The sequence below is a fragment of the Hyla sarda genome, chromosome 3 (genome assembly GCF_029499605.1).
Source record: "Hyla sarda isolate aHylSar1 chromosome 3, aHylSar1.hap1, whole genome shotgun sequence".
Lineage (NCBI taxonomy): Eukaryota > Metazoa > Chordata > Amphibia > Anura > Hylidae > Hyla > Hyla sarda.
The window spans coordinates 203,598,737-203,611,780 of record NC_079191.1 but is presented as its reverse complement, the minus strand read 5'-3'; the positions used below and the strand labels follow the sequence as shown (position 1 = coordinate 203,611,780).

At 41.7% G+C, this 13,044-nt stretch overlaps 1 protein-coding gene across 8 annotated transcripts in view; it reads right to left on the bottom strand.

Annotated features, from left to right (window-relative positions):
- LOC130362027 (CD109 antigen-like) overlaps positions 1-13,044 on the bottom strand; it is a 193,585-nt gene that overhangs the window by 34,171 nt on the left and 146,370 nt on the right. The window lies entirely within an intron of this gene.

Sequence of the window (13,044 nt, the reverse complement as noted above, 5' to 3'; positions counted from 1 at the left end):
TGTCATTTTTTTTTGTGTGTTAAAATGATAAAATTGCATCTTTGGAGCAAACCAGACATAAATTGTGCTATTATGACATAGACATCGGAATGAAGGAGATTACTTCATAGTGTTTTGAAGGTCTTAAGTAGATGAATCCCCTGTTCTCCACAAGGGACTCTTTTTACTATGACCTAAGACTTCTGATATGATTTACAATTTGTCAATTAATACACAAACAATGGTCTCATTTGGTGCTCAGGCTGAATGCTAGAAAAAGTGCTAGGTACTGTACATTGTGCTGATGAATATGCTACATAAAAATCCCATACTAGAAAATTGTATGTCTTTTTTTTAACATTACAAACCATGTAACTATAAACTAAACACATGCATGCAACTCTTGATAGTGGTTGTATTTTATATTGTATTGATATTGTATATTTATATATAATATAACTGAGTACAGTGGGGATCAAAAGTTTGGGCACCCCAGGTAAAAATTTGTAAATGCTTTTTGTAGCCAGCCAAGAGTCTTTCAATTCTTGTTTGAGGTATCTTTGTCCATTCTTCCTTACAAAAGTCTTCCAGTTCTTTGAGATTTCTGGGCTGTCTGTCACGCACTGCTCTTTTAAGGTCTATCCATAGATTTTCAATTATGTTGAGGTCAGGAGATGGTGAAGGCCATGGCAAAACCTTCAGTTTATGCCTCTTGATGTAATCCCCCGTGGATTTCGAGGTGTGTTTAGGATCATTATCCATTTGTAGAAGCCATCCTCTCTTTAACTTTAGCTTTTTCACAGATGGCATCAAGTTAGCATCCCAAATTTGCTGACATTTTATTGAATCCATTTTTCCTTCTACTCAAGAGATATTCCCTGTGGCACTGGCTGCAATACAACCCCAAAGCATGATTGATCCACCCCTATGCTTAACAGTTGGACAGAGGTTCTTTTCATTAAATTTTGTTTCCCTTCTTCTCCAAATGTACCTTTGCTCATTCCGGCCAAAAAGTTCAATTTTAACCTCATCGGTCCACAGAACTTGTTTCCAAAATGCATCAGGCTTGTCTATATGTTCATTTGCAAAGTTCAAATGCAGATTTTTGTGGTGAGGATGTAGAAGAGGTTTTCTTCTGATGACTCTTCCATGAAGACCATATTTGTACAGGTATCTCTTTATAGTGGAATAGTGTACCACAACCAGTGTCTGCCATATCTTTCTGAAGCGATTATGCAGTCAAACGTGGGTTTTGAATTGTAGGTTTTCTCACAATCCTGCAAGCTGTTCTGTCTGATATTTTTCTTGGTCTTCCAGATCTTGATTTAACTTCCACTGTTCCTAATGACTGTTATTTCTTAATTACATTCCAAACAGAGGATATTGACATCTGAAAATGTTTTGCTATCTTCTTATAGCCTTCTCCAGCTTTGTGAGCGTCAACTATTTTCAGTTTCAGATTTCTAGACAACTGCTTAGAAGAATCCATGGTGCTGATTGCTGGGGCAAGGTCAGATGAGTCTAGACATTTAAAGCTTTTGAGATTGACATCACCTGGTCTTCCCAGATGATGATTGAGAACAATCCATGACACTGGCAGGTCTCAGCTTTGCAAAGGGGGCAGTGCATGCTATAAATTCTGCAGGGTGCCCAAACTTTTGCAGACTCCATTTTTTTTGTTTTCTGTTATTTTGAAAGTGTAAATGATGGAAATAAAATCTAACTTTTGTTGACATATTATAAGAATGTCTAATCTGTAATTTGATGCCTTTTGGAGATTTTTCCATCTTTCCTTGGCTTCTTTATGCACTGATCCCCACTCTATGTGGTTCAACGGTTTGATAAAAGAATGTCAATATTTCTGCATTATTGTGAAAAACCATTGCTAACTTGTCTCAACGAATGGTTATATTTGACACAGAACCTTAGCAATATCACTTTTTTACCCTCACTATCTTCTTGAAAATTAATTGCTTCCTTAACATCCCACAATCGAGAGAAATTGCAGAAGAGATACACAGAATCATAAAACACAGACACACAGAAGCATGAAAGGCCATATATAGGGTAACAAGGCCATATATTTTCTTGTGTCTTAAAAGGTTTTTACTATTTCTAAAGTCATGTCATATGCTAGGATGTGCCATTATTTTATAATCCCTGGGGGTAGGACTTCTGGGAACCTCACTGATCCAGTAAAAAAGTGACCAGTAAAAAAGTGACTGACAAAAAAATCTTGTCCCTTATCCAAAGGATAGGGGATAAGATGTCTGATTGCCTTGGTTCCACGGCTAGGGACCTCCGCGATCTTCGGCAGGGCACTCCAGTCATCTGTGCATGGAGCGAACATGCCGGATGACTGGCGATTACAGCCGCCACACCCCCTCCATTCATGACTATGGGAGGAGGCATGATGACTATGTACTAGCCGTCATGCCCCCACCCATAGACATGAATGAAGGGGGCGTGGCATGACATCACAAACGCGGAAGCTCCAAGCTGTGTTCCAGACACCGCTGCTGCTGGCCCAGAGATAAGACATCTTATACCCTATCCTTTGGCCCCTTTAAGGCCCTTTTTCCATAATGGGAAATGTGCCAGTAATCAGCCAACAGATGAGCAAACTCTCATTCATCAGCTGATTTAATCTTTTGTGTAGCCAATTGAATTGTCGTTATTGGCTGAACATCTTCCTGTATAAACAAGGATATGCAGTCGATGGCAAGGAACTTAAATAAACTGCACAATTGATTGAACCTTGTAAAGACTAACTGACACTTATTTGCTGCCTCTGGTTGGGCTGTCTATAAAGACCCCTAGTTTAGCCCTTCAGGCCCATTACAGATTTTCCCTGCACACTGATACCCTGACCACCCACTGTGCAGGGGAACTGCAGCACAGCTCCATTCAAGCAAATGGGTAACTCAGTTGGGTGACCAGAAGTACTGCTATGCAGAAAAAAAAGTAAATGGCTCTTTATTCTTAGCATAAGTGAGGTGTCCCAAAGGTCAGACCCTATTGGTCATAAAGCAGTGGACATTCTATTGATATGTTTATTCAAACTGCAGTAAAAAGCAATGTTTTCATATAGAGAATTTTTACTAACAGTAAAGAATATTTACAAGAGTAGTTGGCTTGTCAGAATTAGTACACAACAGAGCTATAACTAATTCAGGAAATCACAAAAACATCAAAAAAAAAATCTAAAGAAGAAACATTCAAAGAACTGGAGACCTACAAAAGAACACTAAAAGAATGGCAGGCCTCTCGGGTTTCAGCTCAGCTTAGTCTTCTTGAAAAGAAAAAGACTTGGCAAAAAATTGATTCATGGGAGAGTAACTAATGTAGAAACCACTGTGTTCAAAGAGCAAAGTCAAAAGTCAGTTCACATTTGCAAAGAAAAACACCTGGATGATCACCAATCTTTAATGTATAATGAAAAGATAAGTAAAAAGTGAAATTCTTAATGGTTGTGTTTGAGTCTGTAACATTCTCCAAACACGCTTTGAAAGAGAACCTTTTGTGCTCACAGGTGTTTCCAAATTTTGAATATGTAGCTAACATTCCCTGGGCACAGTGGTTGGACACTTATAAGGGGATATAAAACTTATGTTATTTTTTGTGTAATAAAAGTTACACTACTTTTTTCAGTTCCCAATAACAGGAGTGAAGCTGGTAAAAATATTTAGTTTTTAGTTAAGGCCGGCACCGCAAAGCAGGCTCAGTACTAGTGGCACATATGCCACCTATAGCTATTTCGCCTACCACAGACACTTTCTCAAGGCCTGATGGGATATAGCCCTATGGTTAACCAAATAAAGAAAGCTATCAAGAGACACCAGTATTCGACTGAAAACAATGATTGAGAAAGGCACTGTTGCCGAGACATCACATCTTTTTTGCATTATGGTGCAATAAACTTCTATGCCTTCTTGAACAACACCAGACCCCTGAATTGGTTAAACCACAGGTGTGGTAATTGTAAGCAATGAAAACATATGTTAGATGGAAACATTATAGTTAGGTACAGTTAGGTATAATAACGCACTAAGTTAACCAAGTTATAACATGTTGCTCCATCTATGTAGTATATGTAATTTTTGCCCTTGCAGATTCTATTACAGTACATAGGCAAGACTATTCCATCTTTGAATGGTAGATTTTGTTGCTTGTGGATAATTAACTTTGTTGTAGAAAAACATTATAGTAGTAGTTATATGTAGCAGTTAGGATTAAACGATAGACCATTTAATCGTCATTGTTAGGGCACAAGTCATTCTTTAGTGCACAAGACATTAAGATGCTATTCATGTTTAACTAAGTTGTTTTTATTGTGCTTGAATAAAATGGGATATATGGCTGATGTCATATATTCCATCAGGCCTTGAGAAAGGGAAACAGTTGCAGACTGTATATGTGCCGCTAGTACCGAGCTAGCTTTAAAGTACTACACTGAAAATAAATGGAAGATTTTATGCATCAGGTGAATGCTGCTCCACTACTGTCATTGGGAACTGTACATGTTGTGCCTATCTAAGGATAAGTACCCCTGTGGAATTTTAAAACTTATGGTAGGACAAAAATGGGGACACACTCTTTTTCGGGGTACTTACTATATCCATTCCTTACAGCTGTCTCTGTCTTTGCTTACAATGATTTAAAGGGGTTTATGAATAAAATACCAGGCTTATAAATAAAATATCCCAGACTCACACCTTCCGCTAGCTCTTGTAGTGCTGCAGCCAATCTTAGGTCTATGCTGTCATGTGCACAGTGTACAGTGAAATCATGGGGGCACTTTCACTGTTGACTCTGGCCCATAGGCAGAGCTAGGTCAGAAGGGAGCGGGTTTTCTTGTACCATCTCCTGGCCAAACCCCTTAATAGAGACCTTGGTTTTTATTACTTATGCCAACTGAATGAATGTCTGTTCATGGTCCTGTGCATGCACATTAGAAGATCCATGTCGGACAATCAGCCATTTGCCTGTGTGTCCAATATGGCTGAAGCAGGGTTTTATCAACTAGAAGGAATAAAAGATTCCTACTGCATAACACTAAGTAGAGATTTTGGAAACTGTGAACTGTATTAGCATTTCTTGGATTACATTTACTTTGTATTTCCGCACTGTTTAAAATATAAATAAAAAATGTTTTTTGCTGAAACTAGAATATCTTTTAGCAAAGGGCATATAGTAAATCCAGGCAGCAACAGATGGGTTAGTTGCAATGTGGATAAATGTCGAAAGTCAGGACCAGCATTAGCAACTTCACATTAAAAAGCTTTACAGTACTGTTAGGTAAAACGAAGGGGCCAAAGGTCAAACCAAGATAACACTAGGTAACATCATGCAGACCAGCTTATGGATACACTGGTCTTGGTAAATTGCCCCATAGTATTTCATTAACTTTTTTGTAATTCATAGCATTATAATTAGTCACATGACACATATCTGTTTGAGTTTGGTATCAATAGAATGCAGAATATGTTCTGAACAATATATTGTAATGTTTCATGCAGGAATGTCCATAATACTAAAAGTGAAATAAATAAAAAACAACATCAAGAATGTACATTATCTACTGACACACACACACACACACACACACACACACACATATATATATATATATATATTTGTGGTCGGTGCTCAATCGTATATAGCGAGCCTACCTGACTAACCTCTTACTAAACTCCTACGTCCTGTAACCTATCTAAGCAGTCTGAGTTATGCCATATACTGCCGCGTAGGAGTACACCTGAAAATAGAGGGCATACCCTGATGTGTAATGATAGTCATGAAGTGAAAATGATATTGAGGGAGGGTTGGGTGGGACGTGACGAACCCGCGGCGTCAAGTGCAGGGACTGCCGCGGGTACTTATAGGGACTCCCCGCCCCTCCCACAAATACAGGCTAATAAATTAGCCTTAACACTTGTGGTCGGTGCTCAATCGTATATAGCGAGCCTACCTGACTAACCTCTTACTAAACTCCTACGTCCTGTAACCTATCTAAGCAGTCTGAGTTATGCCATATACTGCCGCGTAGGAGTACACCTGAAAATAGAGGGCAAAACTCATAATGAGAACAAAGCGCTATTAACACGCGCAATAACCCCGTGACCAATGACTGAAATACATCGTGCAATACTTACTATAGCGCATGTAGTACTGAATTCCCAGCACCCCAATTCCTAACCACGTATGCTGGCACAAAATGATGTGACGTCGGTGCAGCAGCCACAATGCTAAGGGAATGACTGGATATAATGGACGGATCACTATAAAGAATTTAACAAGAATACGTATATGTTTGACAAACAACTTAGCAGTGGCTGATCCCGTTGGATCCTTGACATGTGGAAGCGAAGCTAGCCACACTCGAGCTGAGCGTCACTCGTGGGACTCGGGAGAATACCGTATGATGATAACCTGACAATAACATTTATCTTCTATACAACATCAATACGTAACTATTTACATCCTTGCAAAGTTATTGTAACTACAGCCATGCATCTGCATGTAATTCCCCTAAACCTTAGGAAACCATGACAACTGAAGGACAACGCAGCCTCTAATGTTGAGCTGTCCTGATGTCGCCATGGGGAACTACCCAAGCGTCAGCTAACCAACCAACTAACTAAGCCAGCTGCCAGAGCTGATGGCTAGAGGGCTTGCGACCCTCCCTCTTGCGCACTCACCAGGGCAGATTTGATGGTATGGAATACAAACGATGACGCCCTGTCAGAGCAAGACCACGTGATATTATGCTGGATACCTGACAGATATACTTTGATAGTATTATGCTGGATGCAAAGAAGAGTGCCAAAACCCGATAAATGCAAATAGGAATAAAATGGCACATGAGACATCCTCTAAGTATCTAATGTAAAATATCGTGAAAGTATTCCAGGCTACCTGTTGGAAGCTCTGAGCAGCAGACGTGAAAAATCCCAACAGAGTACAACCCTATGCCCGTATACACAACTCAGAGTGCCAACAGCGTGTATACACAAAGACTGCGTAACCACCAACCTAAACCTTTGTCAGGTTACCACTGCAACCCCAGCCTGTGGACGTTAACGGCAATGAAACCACTTTTGCAGCAACATGATGATGAGACTCAACCAACATGTGATTACTATCGTCTTCAACCTAAGTCAAGACAAACAAAACCAACCACACAGAACCAAGCTATGTCCCTAATGCTAAGTAAACATATGCACATGATGACGTCGCCGCCGACCTGAAGGCATGTCAGGTCGCAACTGAACCGCCCTGTAGACGAGACAGGCCGAAACATGAATGAAAGACTCAACCAAACCTGTAACTAACAGTATGACCGTCACCCTGAACCAAAACTGGTCGTAACCATGATATACCTATAGACGTGGCAATTAACAATGGAAACATAAAGCTATCCCTGTAGCATAACCCAACTATTGAAAAAACACAATGTATACAAAAACATTATCGCCAACCCAAAGTCTTGTCAGATTGTATCCAGAATGACTTGCAGATGTGACTGGTCTAGCTTAATTAAAGCCTCAACCAGCATATGACTGCTAGTATCGACGTCAACCTGAAACCGAGACAGGTTGTGACCATGATTGACCTATAGACGTGACAATTCGCATTGGAAAATAAAGCTATGTCCCTGTGAATAACCCAACAACTGAATAACACAACGTATGACGACATAGTCGCCAACCTGAAGTCGTGTCAGGTTGTCCCGGACTGATCTGTAGATGTGATTGATCTAGCCGAATTGAAAACCTCAACCAATGTACATGACTATTAGTATCGACCTCAAACCTAAAGCAGAAACAGGTCGCAACCATGCTTGACCTGTCATCTTAGCAAGTAATAAACGAACCCCAGCTTTATTTACATAAGCACGACTAAATGTTAATAAAATGGTAACCCACGGAATTATCCGTGCAGATTCGCCCAAAGCCATGAAACCCACGCAGTATCATAGACACGGGTGTATAATCTAAATACCGTAACATAGCACAACAAAATATCATGAAACGTGTACCTGGTGAACCTATGAATCTATGCCAAATAGCACAATCCTGCCCCAAGAATATATGCTTTGCATGACTTCTTGATCCACACGCAGACCATAACAATATAAACATGAGCCCGGCATAATCATCAAGGCCAGATGCACCTCACTAACACCACAACCACATGCTCAAACAACTCACGACCGTATACACAGTCAAAACTATATGGGCGTATGTATAAGCTTTGAGCCCATACACCAAACAGACTATAAACATGTGGCTAGAAAGAACTGCACAAGCGAGCATATGCACTGAACAAACTATATGAACAAATACATGGAGCAACTTATCCACACAGTCAGGAATAATGAGTATGCCACCGCCTATGTGTCAGTAACAACAATTATGCAACGTACATCCCTGCCGCCGAGGCAGGCATAATGAGTAAACAACACCTATATGTCGTAATGTTGTTGCTCTGAAGACGTGTCAGTAACAACAATTATGCCATGTATCTCCCTGCAGACATGGCAGGTATAATGGGTATACACCACCTGTGTGTCATAACGTCGTTGCTCTGAAGGCGTGTCAGTAACAACAATTGTGCAATGCAACGCCCTGCAGACGAGGCAGGCATAATTAGTATACACCACCTATGTGTCATGTTATTGTTGCTCTGAAGACGTGTCAGTAACAACAATGCAATGCATCCCCCTGCAGACGTGGCAGGTATAATGGGTATACACCACCTATGTGTCGTGTTATTGTTGCTCTGAAGGCGTGTCAGTAACAACAATTGTGCAATGCAACGCCCTGCAGACGTGGCAGGCATAATTAGTATACACCACCTATGTGTCATGTTATTGTTGCTCTGAAGACGTGCCAGTAACAACAATGCAATGCATCCCCCTGCAGACGTGGCAGGTATAATGGGTATACACCACCTATGTGTCGTGTTATTGTTGCTCTGAAGACGTGTCAGTAACAACAACTATGCAACGTATCCCACTGCAGAGGTGGCAGGGATAATGGGTATACATCACCTATGTGTTGTGTTATTGTTGTGCTGAAGGCGTGTCATTAACAACAATGCAATGCATCCCCCTGCAGACGTGGCAGGTATAATGGGTATACACCACCTATGTGTCGTGTTATTGTTGCTCTGAAGGCGTGTCAGTAACAACAATTGTGCAATGCAACGCCCTGCAGACGTGGCAGGCATAATTAGTATACACCACCTATGTGTCATGTTATTGTTGCTCTGAAGACGTGTCAGTAACAACAATGCAATGCATCCCCCTGCAGACGTGGCAGGTATAATGGGTATACACCACCTATGTGTCGTGTTATTGTTGCTCTGAAGGCGTGTCAGTAACAACAATTGTGCAATGCAACGCCCTGCAGACGTGGCAGGCATAATTAGTATACACCACCTATGTGTCATGTTATTGTTGCTCTGAAGACGTGTCAGTAACAACAATGCAATGCATCCCCCTGCAGACGTGGCAGGTATAATGGGTATACACCACCTATGTGTCGTGTTATTGTTGCTCTGAAGGCGTGTCAGTAACAACAATTGTGCAATGCAACGCCCTGCAGACGTGGCAGGCATAATTAGTATACACCACCTATGTGTCATGTTATTGTTGCTCTGAAGACGTGTCAGTAACAACAATGCAATGCATCCCCCTGCAGACGTGGCAGGTATAATGGGTATACACCACCTATGTGTCGTGTTATTGTTGCTCTGAAGACGTGTCAGTAACAACAACTATGCAACGTATCCCACTGCAGAGGTGGCAGGGATAATGGGTATACATCACCTATGTGTTGTGTTATTGTTGTGCTGAAGGCGTGTCATTAACAATAATGCAACGTACCCCCCCCCCCCTGCAGGCGTGGCAGACATGATGGGTATACACTACCTGTGTGTCGGGTTATTGTTGTTCTGAAGACGTGTAACTACTATGCCATGTATCTTCCCGCCTATATACAGATGTGTATAGAACGACTATGTGCGAAACTGTCGTATAACAGCTATGCATGGCTGTACCATTAAACGTGATGAACCTATACTCAGGCCAACTATATGCGCCTAAGCACCACCAAAGCGTACGCTCGTGCGGCCAACCACAACTGATGACAAAGAATATGAATGCATGAAGTAACTATTATGACCACATACCTGCGCATAGGGCCACACCCCATGCGCTGTGCAAGTGTGTGCGCGGCACAAACGCTGCGAGCGTGTGAACCTCACGAACACCACAAACGGATGTACAGCACACGTCACGAGCACATGCACAGCATGATTCCCGTGAGCCCATATATAAAACAACCCTACGAGCATGCACGGTATAATCCTACGAGCGGGTGTGCAGCACAATTCTTACGAGTGCATGTACAGTATGAATCCTACGAGTGCGAGAACCATATAAATCTATGAACATGTGCACAGTATAATTCCTACGAGAGCGTGTACAGCATAAATCCTACAAGCGCATGTGTAGTATGAATCCTACAAGCGTGTAAACAGTATAAAACCTATGAATGCGTGTACTGTATGAATGCTATAAGCGTATGTACCGCATGAAACCTACAAGCGAGTGTACAGTATAAATCCAACTATAGTGTGTACAATAAAAATCCTACAAGCGTGTGTACAATATAAATCCTACAAGCTTGTCCAAGCTTGTGTACTGTATAAATGCTGCGAGTGAGTGTACAGTATTCAAGTCCAACAAAATCCAACAAGCGTGTGTACGGCATATATATCCAACAAGCGTGTGTACAGCATAAATGCTACCAGTGTGTGTACAGCATAAATCCTACAGGTGTGTGTACAGCATAAATCCTACAAGTGTGTGTACAGTATGGATCCTACAAGCGTATGTATAATATAAATCCTACAGGTGTGTGTACAGCATAAATACCAGCATGAGTACAGCATAAATGCTACAAGCGTATGAACAATATAAATCCTACAAACGTGTATAGTATAAATGCTACAAGCAAGTGTGCAGTATAAACACTACAATCATGTGTACAACATGAATCCTACAAGCGTGTGTACAATAAAATCCGACAAGCGAGTGTACAGTATAACCACTACAAGCATGTGTACAATATAAAAATCCTACAAGCGAGTACACTGTAAAACCACTACAAGCGTGTGTACAGTATAAATCCAACAAGCAGGTGTGCCGTATAAACGCTACAAGCGAATGTACAGCATGAATCCTACCAGCGTGTGTACAGCATGAATCCTACAAGTGTGTGTACAGTACTACAAGAGAGTGTACAGTATAACCTCTACATGCGAGTGTACAGTACAACCACTACAAGCGAGTGAACAGTATAACCACTACAAACGTGCGTACAGTATAACCACTACAAGCGAGTGTACAGCATAACCACTACAAGCGTGTGTACAGCATAACCACTACAAGCGTGTGTACTGTATAAATCCTACAAGCAGGTGTGCCGTATAAATGCTACAAGCAAGTGTCCAGCAAGAATCCTACCAGCGTGTGTACAGCATGAATCCTACAAGCGAGTGTACAGTATAACCACTACAAGCGTGTGTACAATATAAATCCTACAAGCAGGTGTGCCGTATAAACGCTACAAGCGAATGTACAGCATGAATCCTACCAGCGTGTGTACAGCATAACCACTACAAGCATGTGTACAGTATAAATCCTACAAGCAGGTGTGCCGTATAAACGCTACAAGCGAATGTACAGCATGAATCCTACCAGCGTGTGTACAGCATGAATCCTACAAGCGTGTGTACAGCATAACCACTACAAGCATGTGTACAGTATAAATCCTACAAGCAGGTGTGCCGTATAAACGCTACAAGCGAGTGTACAGCATGAATCCTACAAGCGTGTGTACAGCATGAATCCTACAAGTGTGTGTACAGTACTACAAGCGAGTGTACAGTATAACCTCTACATGCGAGTGTACAGTACAACCACTACAAGCGAGTGAACAGTATAACCACTACAAACGTGCGTACAGTATAACCACTACAAGCGAGTGTACAGTATAACCACTACAAGCGAGTGTACAGTATAACCACTACAAGCGAGTGTACAGTATAACCACTACAAGCGAGTGTACAGTATAACCACTACAAGCGTGAGTACAGTACAAATCCTACAAGCGAGTGAACAGTATAAACCCTACAAGCGTGTGTACAGCATAAATCCTGCAAACGTGTGTATAGTATGAATGCTACAATCGTGTGTACAGCAGCTACGAGGGCATGTGCACGGAACAACTATATGATCGTATGCGTAGGATAAGTTATTGGGATGAACAAATTATACAAACATGCACAGACCAACTTATATGCACTGTAGATGGACTAAATAACAAAGTAGATTGACAAAGCAACAATACAAATGCTGTTGTGGCTTGAAACCGGCTCAGTAACACAGTCTTGATGACAAGGAAACAGGCGGAATCATCTGAATCCATATGATTTGGACTATACTGACAACAACTGCCACCTTTTTATTTATTTATTTATTTTTTATTTATTTATTTTTTTACTAGCATGAACCATGGCAAGAAGGGAGGAGCGAAATGAACAGCCTCATATACTAAGACGTGCAATACTGGTGGCCACATACAGTTTTATATTGCCACACATATAGCCTGGGTTTAGGAAAGAGAAGGGGGGGTTTGGGACTGGAAATGCAATGACCCCCGACATGACACACACACCTCTCCCTGAAGAAATGGGGCGTTCTGCTTTTAACTTGATCCAGATATGCAGGGCTCGTGGGGGGAGCGAGGTCTTGCCATAAGACATCCCCTTCTAAATACCTAAATGCGAGCACCCACGATGGCTCCCGATGCTGATTACATGCGCTATCAGCTGCCAACGGGGCGCACCCACGAGCCATGAAGCACGTGGAACGCCGTGCTAAAACCAGGGCCGGGGCTGACCGAGGGTGCCCTACATACTCCGGCTTACCTCCGGAGAGAGGGCTGCGGCGGACGCCGCCACCACGGCCGGCCCCGGCCGCTTACCATTACG